Genomic DNA, 11,739 nt, shown 5'->3' with positions numbered 1-11,739 from the left:
CTCTTCCAGTTCCAATCTTCTTGGAAACACTGAGGAACCCTATCACTGTGGAACTTTCGCAGGTGGCTGTTTTAAAATGGTGTGGATGTATACTGCTGCAATGTATTGGTATGTGCTCGAGATACCCTGGCGGTCTTGTTATTGTTATAATAATGGAAAAATCTTATAAATAAACAGTTTCCAAAAAAAAAAAAAAGGAGGTCACCCCTCGTGCTGGGGTGACAGGCTCCTGACCCCCCGTTACAGCCCCCTATACTCACCTGATCCCGCCGGGTCCCGCTTCCTGATCCGGTCGGGTCACGGAGATATCAGCTCCCGAAGCCCTGCGTGCGCGCTCACAGGAGAGTCCGATGTTCATAGACAATGAATGGGGAGTCCAATGCTCCGTCATTCTCTATGGGCATCGGACTCTCCTGTGAGCGCGCACGCAAGGCTTCGGGAGCTGATATCTCCGTGACCCGACCAGGGCAGGAAGCGGGACCCGGCGGGATCAGGTGAGTATAGGGGGATCTAACAGGGGGTCGGGAGCCTGTCACCCCGGCACGGGGGGTGACAGGTCCTCTTTAAGCTTTCTAATTGTAAGCCCATAGCAACCAATCACAGCTCAGTTTTCATGTTCCCAGAGTAATGTGAGAAATGAAAGCTGAGCTGTGATTGGTTGTTATGGGTCTCTTGCTATAAAACAGCACAATACATTTCCCTTAGTAGCCCATAGCAACCAATCACAGCTCTCCTTTCACTTTACCAGGGCAAATAATATGTGAAAGCTGAACTGTGATTGGTTGCTATGGGCCTCTTGCTATAAAACAGCACAATACATTTCCCTTAGTAGCCCATAGCAACCAATCACAGCTCTCCATTCACTTTACCAGGGCAAATAATACGTGAAAGCTGAGCTGTGATTGGTTACTATCTGGAAACAAGGACGCTGTGTGATAAATCTACCGAGACCCCAACGGGTGTTTTTGTCTTGGCAGCGTATACTCCTACAGCCAGTGGCAGAGGGAAGAGCTGGAGGAGAGTGACCAGCAGGGGGCGCTCCTGTGTGCCGTCCACCATGGTTGTAGTTCCCCTTTTCTCCTCACCTCACACAATAACGGTGAGTACTGCAGAGCGGCCATCTTTGGGGGGGCAGAGCTGACAGGTACAGTGTAAGAGAGGTGGTGTATGGAGTTTTTAGTGTCCCACATTATAATTTTTACACACTTACACCCTTGAACGCCGTGCTCCAATGTATAGTGACATATAAAATTCTGGTCTATAATAAATTCCCCCTATGTCTATTTTCTTATAACAAGAAGAACACATTTTTTGCAAAAAAAAACACATTTATTTAAGTTATTAAATCATTCGCTGTCGGCGGTCGGGATGTCCCTCGGAGCGTGCTGTGGTGGTGGCGGCGGGGAAGCCGCTGAGCACTTTCTTGGAGATGATGGCCAGGCATTTCCTCAGCTCCTCGGTACTGGTGAAGCATCGCAGGATCAGTCTGATGCTCTGTAGGAAGCCGATCAGCATCCTGCTGGTGGTTGTAGTCCAGGACAATGTCGCACTCGCTGTGATTGCTTGCAGATCGCTGATGCTGATGGTGGAAATCCACGTGATCCGCTCACCGGCAGTAGTAGTGGTGATCCAGGTGGCTGTGGTCATCCAGATCTCCAGGAAGCTGGTGAGGGTGGTGGTCCAGATGATTAGATCTCTTGTGCTGCAGATCCAGGTGATGAAATCACAGGCGGTGGTGATCACACTCACTGGCTCTACAGCAGCTGTGATCCAGGTCAGCAGGTCACTATTAGTGAAAGTTCAGCTCAGCAGGCGGCTTGTGGTGGATATCCAGCTAAGCAGGTCAGAGAAGGTTGTTGCTGCACTTTGGAGATGGCTGGTGATGGAAATGAGGTCACAGGTGGTCATATTCCAGTTGGGCAGGTCTCCAATGGTGTTGTTTGGACTCTGCATTTTGATGGTGCTGGAGTTGCTATGCTGCAGGTTGATGGTGGTGGAATTTGGCCTCTGCAGGTTGGTGGTAATTTTCCAGCTGGGCTGCTCTCTGATGTAACTGTTCAGCCACTGCAGGCCCCTGATGATGTTGTCCGATTATTTTAAATAATTCGCTGTCGGCGGTAGGGATGTCCTTCGGAGCGTGGTGTATTGGTGGTGGCGGGGAAGCCGCCGAGCACTTCCTTGGAAATGATGGCCAGGCATTTCCTTAGCTCCTCGGTGCTGCTGAAGCATCGCAGGATTAGTCTGATGCTCCGTAGGGCGCCGATCAGCATCCTGCTGGTGGTGTTCATCCAGGATAACGCCTCACTCACAGTTATCAGCCAAGCACACCTGTTGCAGCGGCTGGTCAACAAAGTGAGTAGCTGGAGGGTTGTGGCAACCCATACCAGCTTCTCACTTATGCTGCTCAGGATGGCTTGTAGATTGCTGGTGGTGATGGCAGACATCCACGTTATCAGCTCACCGGTGGTAGTGGTGGTGATCCAGGTGGCTGTGGTGGTCCAGATCTCCAGGAAGCTGCTGCGGGTGAGGGTGGTGGTCCAGGCGATCAGGTCTCTGGTGCTGTAGATCCAGTTGACGAAATCACAGGTGGTGGCGATCACGCTCACTCGCTCTATAGCAGCTGTGATCCAGGTCAGCAAGGCGCTGTTACTGAAAGTCCTGCTCAGCAGACGGCTGGTGGTGGATAGCCAGCTGAGCACATCACTTACAGCAGATAACCAGCTGAGCAGGTCAGTAAAGGCGGTTGCTGCGCTCTGGACATGACTGGTGATGGACATGAGCTCACAGTCGGGCAGGTCTCCAATGGTGGTGTTTGGACGCTGCAGGTTTCTGGTGGTATAATTGGGCCTCTGCAGGTTCGGGGTAATCTTACAGCTGGTCTGGTCTGTGATGGTGCTGTTTGGCCACTGCAGGCCCGAGGTGATGTTCTCCCAGCTGAGCGGGTCGCTGATGGAATTGCCCCAGCTCAGCGGGTTGAAGAAGGGTTCAATCATGCTGAGTGGTTGTCTGGTGGAAAGACAGCCCACCAGGATTGGAACCAAATAGCAAAGGAGGTTGCCAAAAATGGCAAGCTCCCTCTCAATCCTCTCCTCTCTCTCCATGGATTGACGAAAATCAGAAGCACTAGAAATAACTGTCAGTATACACAGGCAGAATGCAAGGTAATACCAACAGTGTGATCGCTAGTGAGTCCCTAAGAACAGAGAATCTGGGGCTCGGCACCTTCTTTTATAGGGCCCTTGCATGACATCACCAATTATGTCACTTATGTGATGTCACTGCTTGTCATAGTGATGTCATGAGCATGCCCGGGCACGTTGTCAGGTTGTCAAGATGGAAGTTTTTGTTTTAGGTTGGAGCACATTGCGCTGCAGTCTATTAGCCATGTCACCCACTGTACAATGTCAGATGTGTATTACACAGAGCAGGAGTCCCAGAGGCAGGAGAGGGAGCATGGGGCTCCTGCCAGCCGTCTATTCAGTTGCTGATACAACTGAGTAGGGAGAGAGAGCAGCCTGGTCTCCATGGCGACCGCTGCAACCCCTATAGCTACACCACTGGGCATCTGATTACCGGTGGCAGAAGTAATTGGATGCAGCCCTAGACCATAGGTTGTATCTATGTTTTCCAGGACTCCCTAGGGCGGCATTCAACTTCTTCAGCCTCTGGTAATCAGATGCCGAATGATGGGACCCGAGCATGCTCCCGCGGTGCTCATCTCTACTGACCACATAAGCTGGCTGCACTTTATTCTCTCAGTGGTCAAGAGACTTGTGTTCTTGGAATTGGTGGTGGTCCTAGTGGTCAGACTCCCACCCATCAGCTTTTGACTCTTGATGTTGCGGATACATCTGTATTTTTGCTCAGTATTTTTGGACAGTATTTTGCAACCAAAACCAGGAGTGGATTGAAAACACAGAAAGGCTCTGTTCACACACTGCTGAAATGGAGTGGATGGCTGCCATTTAATGGCAGATAACGGACGTTTTTATATTAAATAACAGTAATTATTTGTCATTAAATGGCGGCCGTCCACTCAATTTCAGCAGTGTGTGAACAGAGCCTTTCTGTGTTTTTAATCCACTCCTGGTTTTGGTTGCCAAATACTGTCCAGAAATCCTGTGTGTGAACATAGCCATAACAGCTAGGTGATGTTGATGTTAGCTCCTCATCTTGGAAGCCCTTTCAGTCAGAAATCGGAAGTAATCGGGTGGAGCGCATTATGCGTTCCATTAGCTGATACAGGAAGTTGTATTCAGGAGTGACCGGAAGTGACATAGAATGCTACCTCGGCTCGGCATGTGTAGCTGCTTACACTGATTCTAGTAGGTATTTAAGGAGGCAGTGTGGGCCACTTAGCTCTCTATCAACACCTGAGCGGGCATCCACTACAAGCCACTAGCAGTAGCCATATCTTTAACCACATCAGAAGCTAAGTATTATTTACAGTTTTCGCATCATGGTGACCTTATCTTGCGTTATCTGCCATATACTATGAATGTTTTGAACTGTCCTATGGTGGATGCCGGGATCTTTTATGGGGAATATCATGTCCTCTCCTGTTAGTATATTTTGATAATATGGCCAAAATATTTATGAGCGCATTGTTCTTTGTATAGTGGTTGTTACTGATTATATCATATGCTGATTGCTGTTTTATACAACTAATACACCTATTTCCCTGATGAACCTGTAATACTAGACAGGAGAAACACGTTGGAACTGTATATAAATTCTTGTATATAGGGTGTTGGTGAAATTTTATTATTCACGTTTTCACTTTCTTTTGTTATTTTTTCCCTGCACTTAGCAAATAGGGAGGGACTGTCACCGTGGTTGGGGCCACCCTATTAAGAAGGTGGGCCACCCCAAAAGGCAGGGTGAGAAATTACTATCTTCAGTAGCTGTGAGAGAGCACTCTCCCTCCCCTAGCCGCAGTAGCCATCTGGATGTGGACAGCCCATTTATAAAATTATCTCTTCCTTCATTAAGTTGCTGTAAGTACAGGGATAGGGTTTAACACGTGTGATTTCACTTTCTATATTTCTTTTTGTGTTTTTTTTTCTTGATATGACAGTTTTTAGCATACATCTCTTATTAAAAGTTAAGTTTTATTCGCCTTAGGGCAGGCATGTCCAAACTTTTTTCGAAGAGTGCCAAATTTGATGAAGTGAACATGTGCGAGGGCCGACCATTTTACATGCTACATGCTATATGCTTTATAACACAGGCAGATAATAGCAAGCTGGATACCTGGGGGGCCGTAAAAGTTCGGAACGCGGGCCGCAAATGGCCCTCCGGCCGGACTTTGGACATGCCTGCCTTAGGGTGTTAAAAAATTCCGTCTGTGAGCCATCTCTGTCCATGTCAGGAACTGCACAGAGCAGCAGCAAATCCCTATAGGAAACCTTTTCTGCTCGCCAGACTGGAAAGTATACACCACTTCCTGAGGCACATGCAGTTGCTGATAAGTACTGGAAGACTGGAGTTTTTTTAATTGAAGATGATTACAAATCTCTGGCACTTGCTGGGACCAGTTGATAGGAAAGGTTTTTTTGCTTTTTTGGGGGGTAAACTATCCCTTTAAAGCTGTCGCCCTACCTCCTAGTGAGATTGGTCCCCTAAGGTGGAGATGGGGAACCTTCAGTCCTCCAGCTGTTGCACAACTACAATTCCCATCATTCCTGGACAGCCAAAGGCAGGCATGATGGGATTTGTAGTCATGCAACAGCTGGAGGGCCAAAGGTTCCCCATCCCTGCCCTATAGGTTTGATAGCAGAAGGGTGGGGGGGGGGGGGTCTGACTGCTGAGACGCTACCGATCCCGGGAATCCTGGGACATAATGTGGATTTAGGTCCTGAAGTAGGAAACTCCATCTGAGTTGCTGTGTGTCACATCATGTCCTACACAGCAGGTTTTGTGAACTGCTGCCGTCTATGATAAAAAAAAGTGTCAGGATACACAGAGCCTGGTGGTTTGCTGTATATGAGCTGACCTGTCATACGGGGGTTCCATGGGTGTAGGGTACAGACCTTAGATTAAGGTCATATGTATGTGGTGGTATCAGCTTGCACTTACAGCATAGCGATGATTGGATTGGGACAGTTTATACATACTTTTTATTATTAGATTAGGACCATATATGATATTAGACATTTTAGGTTTGTCATGGGATATCTCTAATGTGATACTTATATATTTACATATAAAATAATTTTTATGCACTAATACCATGTATTGTTTTCACAAGCTACATTTTCACATCTAATGTGGTGGATGCATATAATACTAGCACCATCACATCCTTTGCACTTTACACTCATCATACACTTTATTATGTACACATATAATTACATACACTATTAAACTTGGGCATATTTTCTTGTTTCATATTATAGTATTTATATCATATTATTTGTCACCTTATCTCCAGCACTGGCACTTTATGTCTGCACTTTAGCACGGGCACTTTTTTGTTCACACCAACACTGCATGTGGTTGAAATTAATTTTGCACCATCACGAATTGATTTTTTGTTTTTCAGCATGGTTATGACTGTGATCAGTTTTATTATATTATATTATTGTACTTGAAACTATTATGACAATGTTTGAATATTTCTATATGGCATTTCACTATATACATCACTTATTATTTTTATTTTTATTTTCTTTTGTTAGCGTTGATCCCATTTCTTATTCTGCTGCATGGCAGTACAATATGTGCCCTTAACTGTTCCCTTAGGTAAAATGGCTGCCGGACTGTGAGCGGTGCGGTGCGCATGCGCGTGGCGGAGGCCGACGCCGACGGCGCTCGCGTGGCGGATGGCGTCATCACGCCTGACGTCACGTCCGGCGTCGTCGGCGTGGACTACCGCACCGTACGTCTTGGCGCTCCCGCACCGCCAGGTAACAAACAGCTCCAGGTGTTAATTTTTATTCAGCCAACCACCACACGGGGATAGATATTTAAGACCCATGGACCCCCACCTCATTACTCCCTGACGAAGCGGTGCGAAACGGCGTTGGAGTGTGAGGTGGGTGACCAGCGAACTGGGACATGCAGTACCTACTGGTATTGGTAATCATCATCCCTGATTGGTTTTGCACATGTGCATTATTCTGAGCAGCGTACTGTAGCAGCAAAGCACTGGCACTTTACCTTTTGCACCTTATGCTGTAAGAAGGTTTACATATGCTTTATATTAGTATTTTTGTGGATGTACTGTTACTGTTACAACTAGTCCCAGCAATCTGGTCCCCCGCCTCCCCAGGTCTTGTTTTTAATGTTGTATGTGTGTTTTTCTCTGTACACTATTTAATAAAGTGAATTTTGGCATTTGGAATTAATTAGTTCTGATTTGATTTTCTTATTGGGGTTCCCATATCTTTCTTTTGGTGTTGCTGTATATGAGGCTGCATGGCCATATAATGCACAATATGCAGTATAGATATAAAGTATTATTATTGTTCTGGATTATTCAGTCAGACTCCTGGTGGTGGCATTCCAGTCTTTCATGTGACAGTATTAGTGACATGTCTATAGAGCAGGATCACACCCCATACAGTAAGGCCAGGCCTTGTATTATTGCCCCTTTGGCCCTTTCAGCCTCTGTATAAAAAGACTGTAATGCACAGACAGCTGTAATAGCCAACATCCCATCTTCACCTGATATCAAAGAAGATTCTCAGACTTATTGTCCATTAAATTCTATTTATTACATGATTCTTACATGAAGCTATACCTGCCAAGTGTCCCACTTTTGGAGGGACCAGGGATGCACGATGCACCGAAATATCGATACTACTATCCATATTTCAGGCAAAAAAACTGTGTCACAGGTCACAGCAGCACAGAGGATGTCAGGAGAGGAGGGTGCTGATCTTATAGGAGAGGTCACAGCAGCACAGAGGATGTCAGGAGAGGAGGGTGCTTATCTTATAGGAGACTTTACAGCAGCACAGACGATGTCAGGAGAGGAGGGTGCTGATCTTATAGGAGAGTTTACAGCAGCACAGAGGATGTCAGAAGAGGAGGGTGCTGATCTTATAGGAGAGGTCACAGCAGCACAGAGGATGTCAGAGGAGGAGGGTGCTTATCTTATAGGGGAGTTTACAGCAGCACAGAGGATGTCAGGAGAGGAGGGTGCTTATCTTATAGGGGAGTTTACAGCAGCACAGAGGATGTCAGGAGAGGAGGGTGCTGATCTTAGAAGGGAGATCACAGGGTCACAGCAGCACAGAGGATGTCAGGAGAGGAGGGTGCTGATCTTAGAAGGGAGGTCACAGCAGCACAGAGGATGTCAGGAGAGGAGGGTGCTGATTCTATAGGGGAAGTCACATGGTCTCAGAGGATGTCAGGAGAGGAGGGTGCTTATCTTATAGAAGAGGTCACAGCAGCACAGAGAATTTCAGGAGAGGAGGGTGCTGATGTTATAGGAGAGGTCCCAGCAGCACAGAGCATGTCAGGAGAGGAGTGTGTTGATGTTATAGGGGAGGTAACAGCAGCACAGAGCATGTCAGGAGAGCAGTGTGCTGATGCTATAGGGGAGGTCCCAGCAGCACAGAGCATGTCAGGAGAGGAGGATGCTGATCTTATAGGGGAGGTCCCAGCAGCACAGAGGATGTCAGGAAAGGAGCGTGCTGATCTTATAGGGGAAGTAACAGCAGCACAGAGGATGCCAGGAGAGGGGGGTGATGGTCTTATAGGAGAGGTCTTATATTAGGCCCCGCCCCCTTTCCTCCGTCAGGATTCATTAAGAGGCGCACGCCTCTTAGTGAATCCGGTTGGCCGGGCGCTCAAATCTGTGACTGGCATACGAAATCTACACCTGCTTCCAGCAGGTGTAGATTTTGTTTATGAGGCGCGGAAGGAGGACACTTCCACACAAGCTCCACCAGCCCGCCCATAGGGGAGCGCGGTGTACGGGAGGCGTACGACAGGAAGAACGGGGCTGGCAGAGAGGCGATGCAGGACTGAGGTCCCTCCTCCATCTTGTACCAGTGCAGTTATTCACCCAGGAGATCCCGGATTACTTGTATTCTGCTCACATCGGGGATCTGTCATGTGTGCTGCACTGCACACACAACAGCCCAGAACTTACTGTGGGGGAAGGAGGGAAAGCACCGGGATGATGTGACCTGTATATAAGCTTCATCCCGGTGACTCTTCCACCCTCCCTCTACTCTCGCCAGAGCTGCTATCCTATGTGCAGCCGCTGCTGGTAGCAGAGGATGCGGCTCCTGCTGACCCGGCTGTCCTAGCAGTGGTGGCCTTCTTACTGGTAGCCATGTAGCCAGCACTCCATTTCTGTGAGCCTGTGATGGATAGGAGACCTACGGGCACATGGAGAAGAGCCTGGCTGTCTGTGGTGTCCATCACCGCAGCCTCAGGGGAGATTCAGCATGGGTCTGTGCCCGCGGAGTGGTGGACCTGCCAGATCAGTACCAGGTACACAGGTAGTAAAAGTTATGCAAACTGGAAAGTCACAGCTTGCAGAGCTACAAACTGTGGCTCTCAGGTTTGCATAACTACAACCATACCTCCCAACTTTTGCAAAGAGCAAAGAGGGACATGTGCGCCGCGGTCCCCATAGCCACGCCCCCATAGCGGGCCTCTATAGCCACACCCCCATAGCAACCCTCCATAGCCACGCCCCCATAGCAACCCTCCATAGCCACTCCCCTACAGTCACCACATGCTGCTGACTGAATAGTGCCCTATACAGTATCCAATCCCCCCAAAAATGCCCACATAGTATCCAATCCCCCACATAGTGCCCCACATTGTATCCAATCCCCCACATAGTATCCAATGCCCCCATATAGTGCCCACATAGTAGCCAATCCCTCCATATAGTGCCCCACATAGTAGCCAATCCCCCATAGAGTGTCCCACATAGTAGCCAATGCCCCATATAGTGCCCACATAGTAGCCAATGCCCCCATATATGCCCCACATAGTAGCCAATCCCCCATAGAGTGCCCCACATAGTAGCCAATCCCCCATAGAGTGCCCCACATAGTAGCCAATGCCCCCATATATGCCCCACTTAGTAGCCAATCCCCCATAGAGTGCCCACATAGTAGCCAATGCCCCATATAGTGCCCACATAGTAACCAATGCCCCCATATATGCCCCACATAGTAGCCAATGCCCCACATAGTAGCCAATCCCCCATATAGTGCCCACATAGTAGCCAATGCCCCCAAATATGCCCCACATAGTAGCCAATGCCCCCCATAGTAGCCAATCCCCCATATAGTGCCCCACATAGTAGCCAATGCCCCCATATATGTCCCACATAGTAGCTAATGCCCCATATATGTCCCACATAGTATCCAATGCCCCCATATAGTGCCCCACATAGTAGCCAATCCCCCATATAGTGCCCACATAGTAGCCAATGCCCCCATATATGTCCCACATAGTAGCCAATGCCCCCATATATGCCCCACATAGTGCCCCACATAGTAGCCAGTGCCCCACATAGTAGCCAATCCCCCATATAGTGCCCCACAGAGTAGCCAATCCCCCCATTTGTGTGGCCCCAGCGAAAAAAACAATAAACCAGTAACTCACCTGTCCTCCGGTCCCAGCAGCTCCTCTCCCGGCAGAGCGCGCAATCCTGTCTTCCTCCGGGGCGGGCAGTGGGGTATACAGACACTGACTGTGCCGGAAGTAATTCATGATGGAGGCTGCAGGTCACTTCCGGCACAGTCAGTGTCTGTATACCCCACTGCCCGCCCCGGAGGATGACGGGAGTGCGCGCTCTGCTAGGAGAGGAGCTGCTGGGACCAGAGGACAGGTGAGTTACTAGTTTATTATTTTTTTCGCTGGGGCCACATTTAATGTGGGGACACGGGGGGCCGTTTCGGGACCACGGGACAACCCCGAAAACGGGACTGTCCCGCGGAATCCGGGACAGTTGGGAGGCATGTACAACCACCATCCTATGCCAATTATAAGGCATGATGGTAGTAGTAGTAGTAGTATTTCTTCACTATTCCACAACTAGGTACAGGGAAGCAAGAATAGCTAGGGATAGAGGGCGCAGAGTGGGTGGAGATTGAAGTGGGAGGAAGACTGACAGGGTAGTGAGGCATGCTGGGAGTTGTAGGCACTGACAAGTATTTAAATAGGAAGAACAAGCTGCAGGAATCAGCTGTAAAATATCAGTGTGTGGTGGGCGGTGACAGCAGCCAGACTGGGCATAAAATAGACAGAAAGGAAACCAGTACTGAGTCCTGAGTCCTTAATTTTCGAGTAGTTTTCATTTTTTAGGGGGGTGGATGGAATTCTTCTTTAACCTTTTGGATGACATACTGAAAAATCTAGCCCCCAGGGGCATGGGCGGGCTGGGCCGGGGGGCAGGGTGGCATCTGCCCCCTGGGCTGGTCTTCCCCAGTACATTACAGGGCCGCGCTGAGGCTGCTTACCGCCCCAGCGCTCTCATCTCTGCCTATGCTGCAGGGCCGGTCTGTGATGCCAGGGGCAGCTGAAGCTGCTCCCCGCCCCCGTTAAGCCCCGACCCTGTGGACCATCCCGGTTAAGCCCCGCCCCCTGTGGACCGTCCCATGTTCCTCCTGGCCCGGGACTTCCTGTATTACACAGTGTGGAGAGGAGGAGGCTGGCTGCTAACCTCCAGCGACAGGCTCCTGCTTCCTGACCATCCCCCTCGTGTCCTGCTCTCTGCTCAGCAGCTATAAATGAAGGTACTTCGGGTTGTAGATAGGAGGG

The 11,739-nt window shown here is 49.1% G+C and overlaps 1 long non-coding RNA gene across 2 annotated transcripts in view; it reads left to right on the top strand.

The window, feature by feature from the left end:
• The first annotated feature begins 920 nt into the window (after positions 1-920).
• The window catches only part of LOC138795107 (uncharacterized), a 50,258-nt gene continuing 39,439 nt past the window's right edge, over positions 921-11,739 (top strand). For both annotated transcript variants that reach the window (XR_011363569.1, XR_011363570.1), the window contains exon 1: positions 921-1,099. This is a non-coding gene — a long non-coding RNA (uncharacterized lncRNA). The remainder of the gene's footprint in view (positions 1,100-11,739) is intronic.

Source organism: Dendropsophus ebraccatus, chromosome 6 (assembly GCF_027789765.1).
Source record: "Dendropsophus ebraccatus isolate aDenEbr1 chromosome 6, aDenEbr1.pat, whole genome shotgun sequence".
Taxonomy (NCBI): Eukaryota; Metazoa; Chordata; class Amphibia; order Anura; family Hylidae; genus Dendropsophus; species Dendropsophus ebraccatus.
Note: the sequence above shows the minus strand (reverse complement) of the source record. Positions and strands in the feature narration are given on the sequence as shown.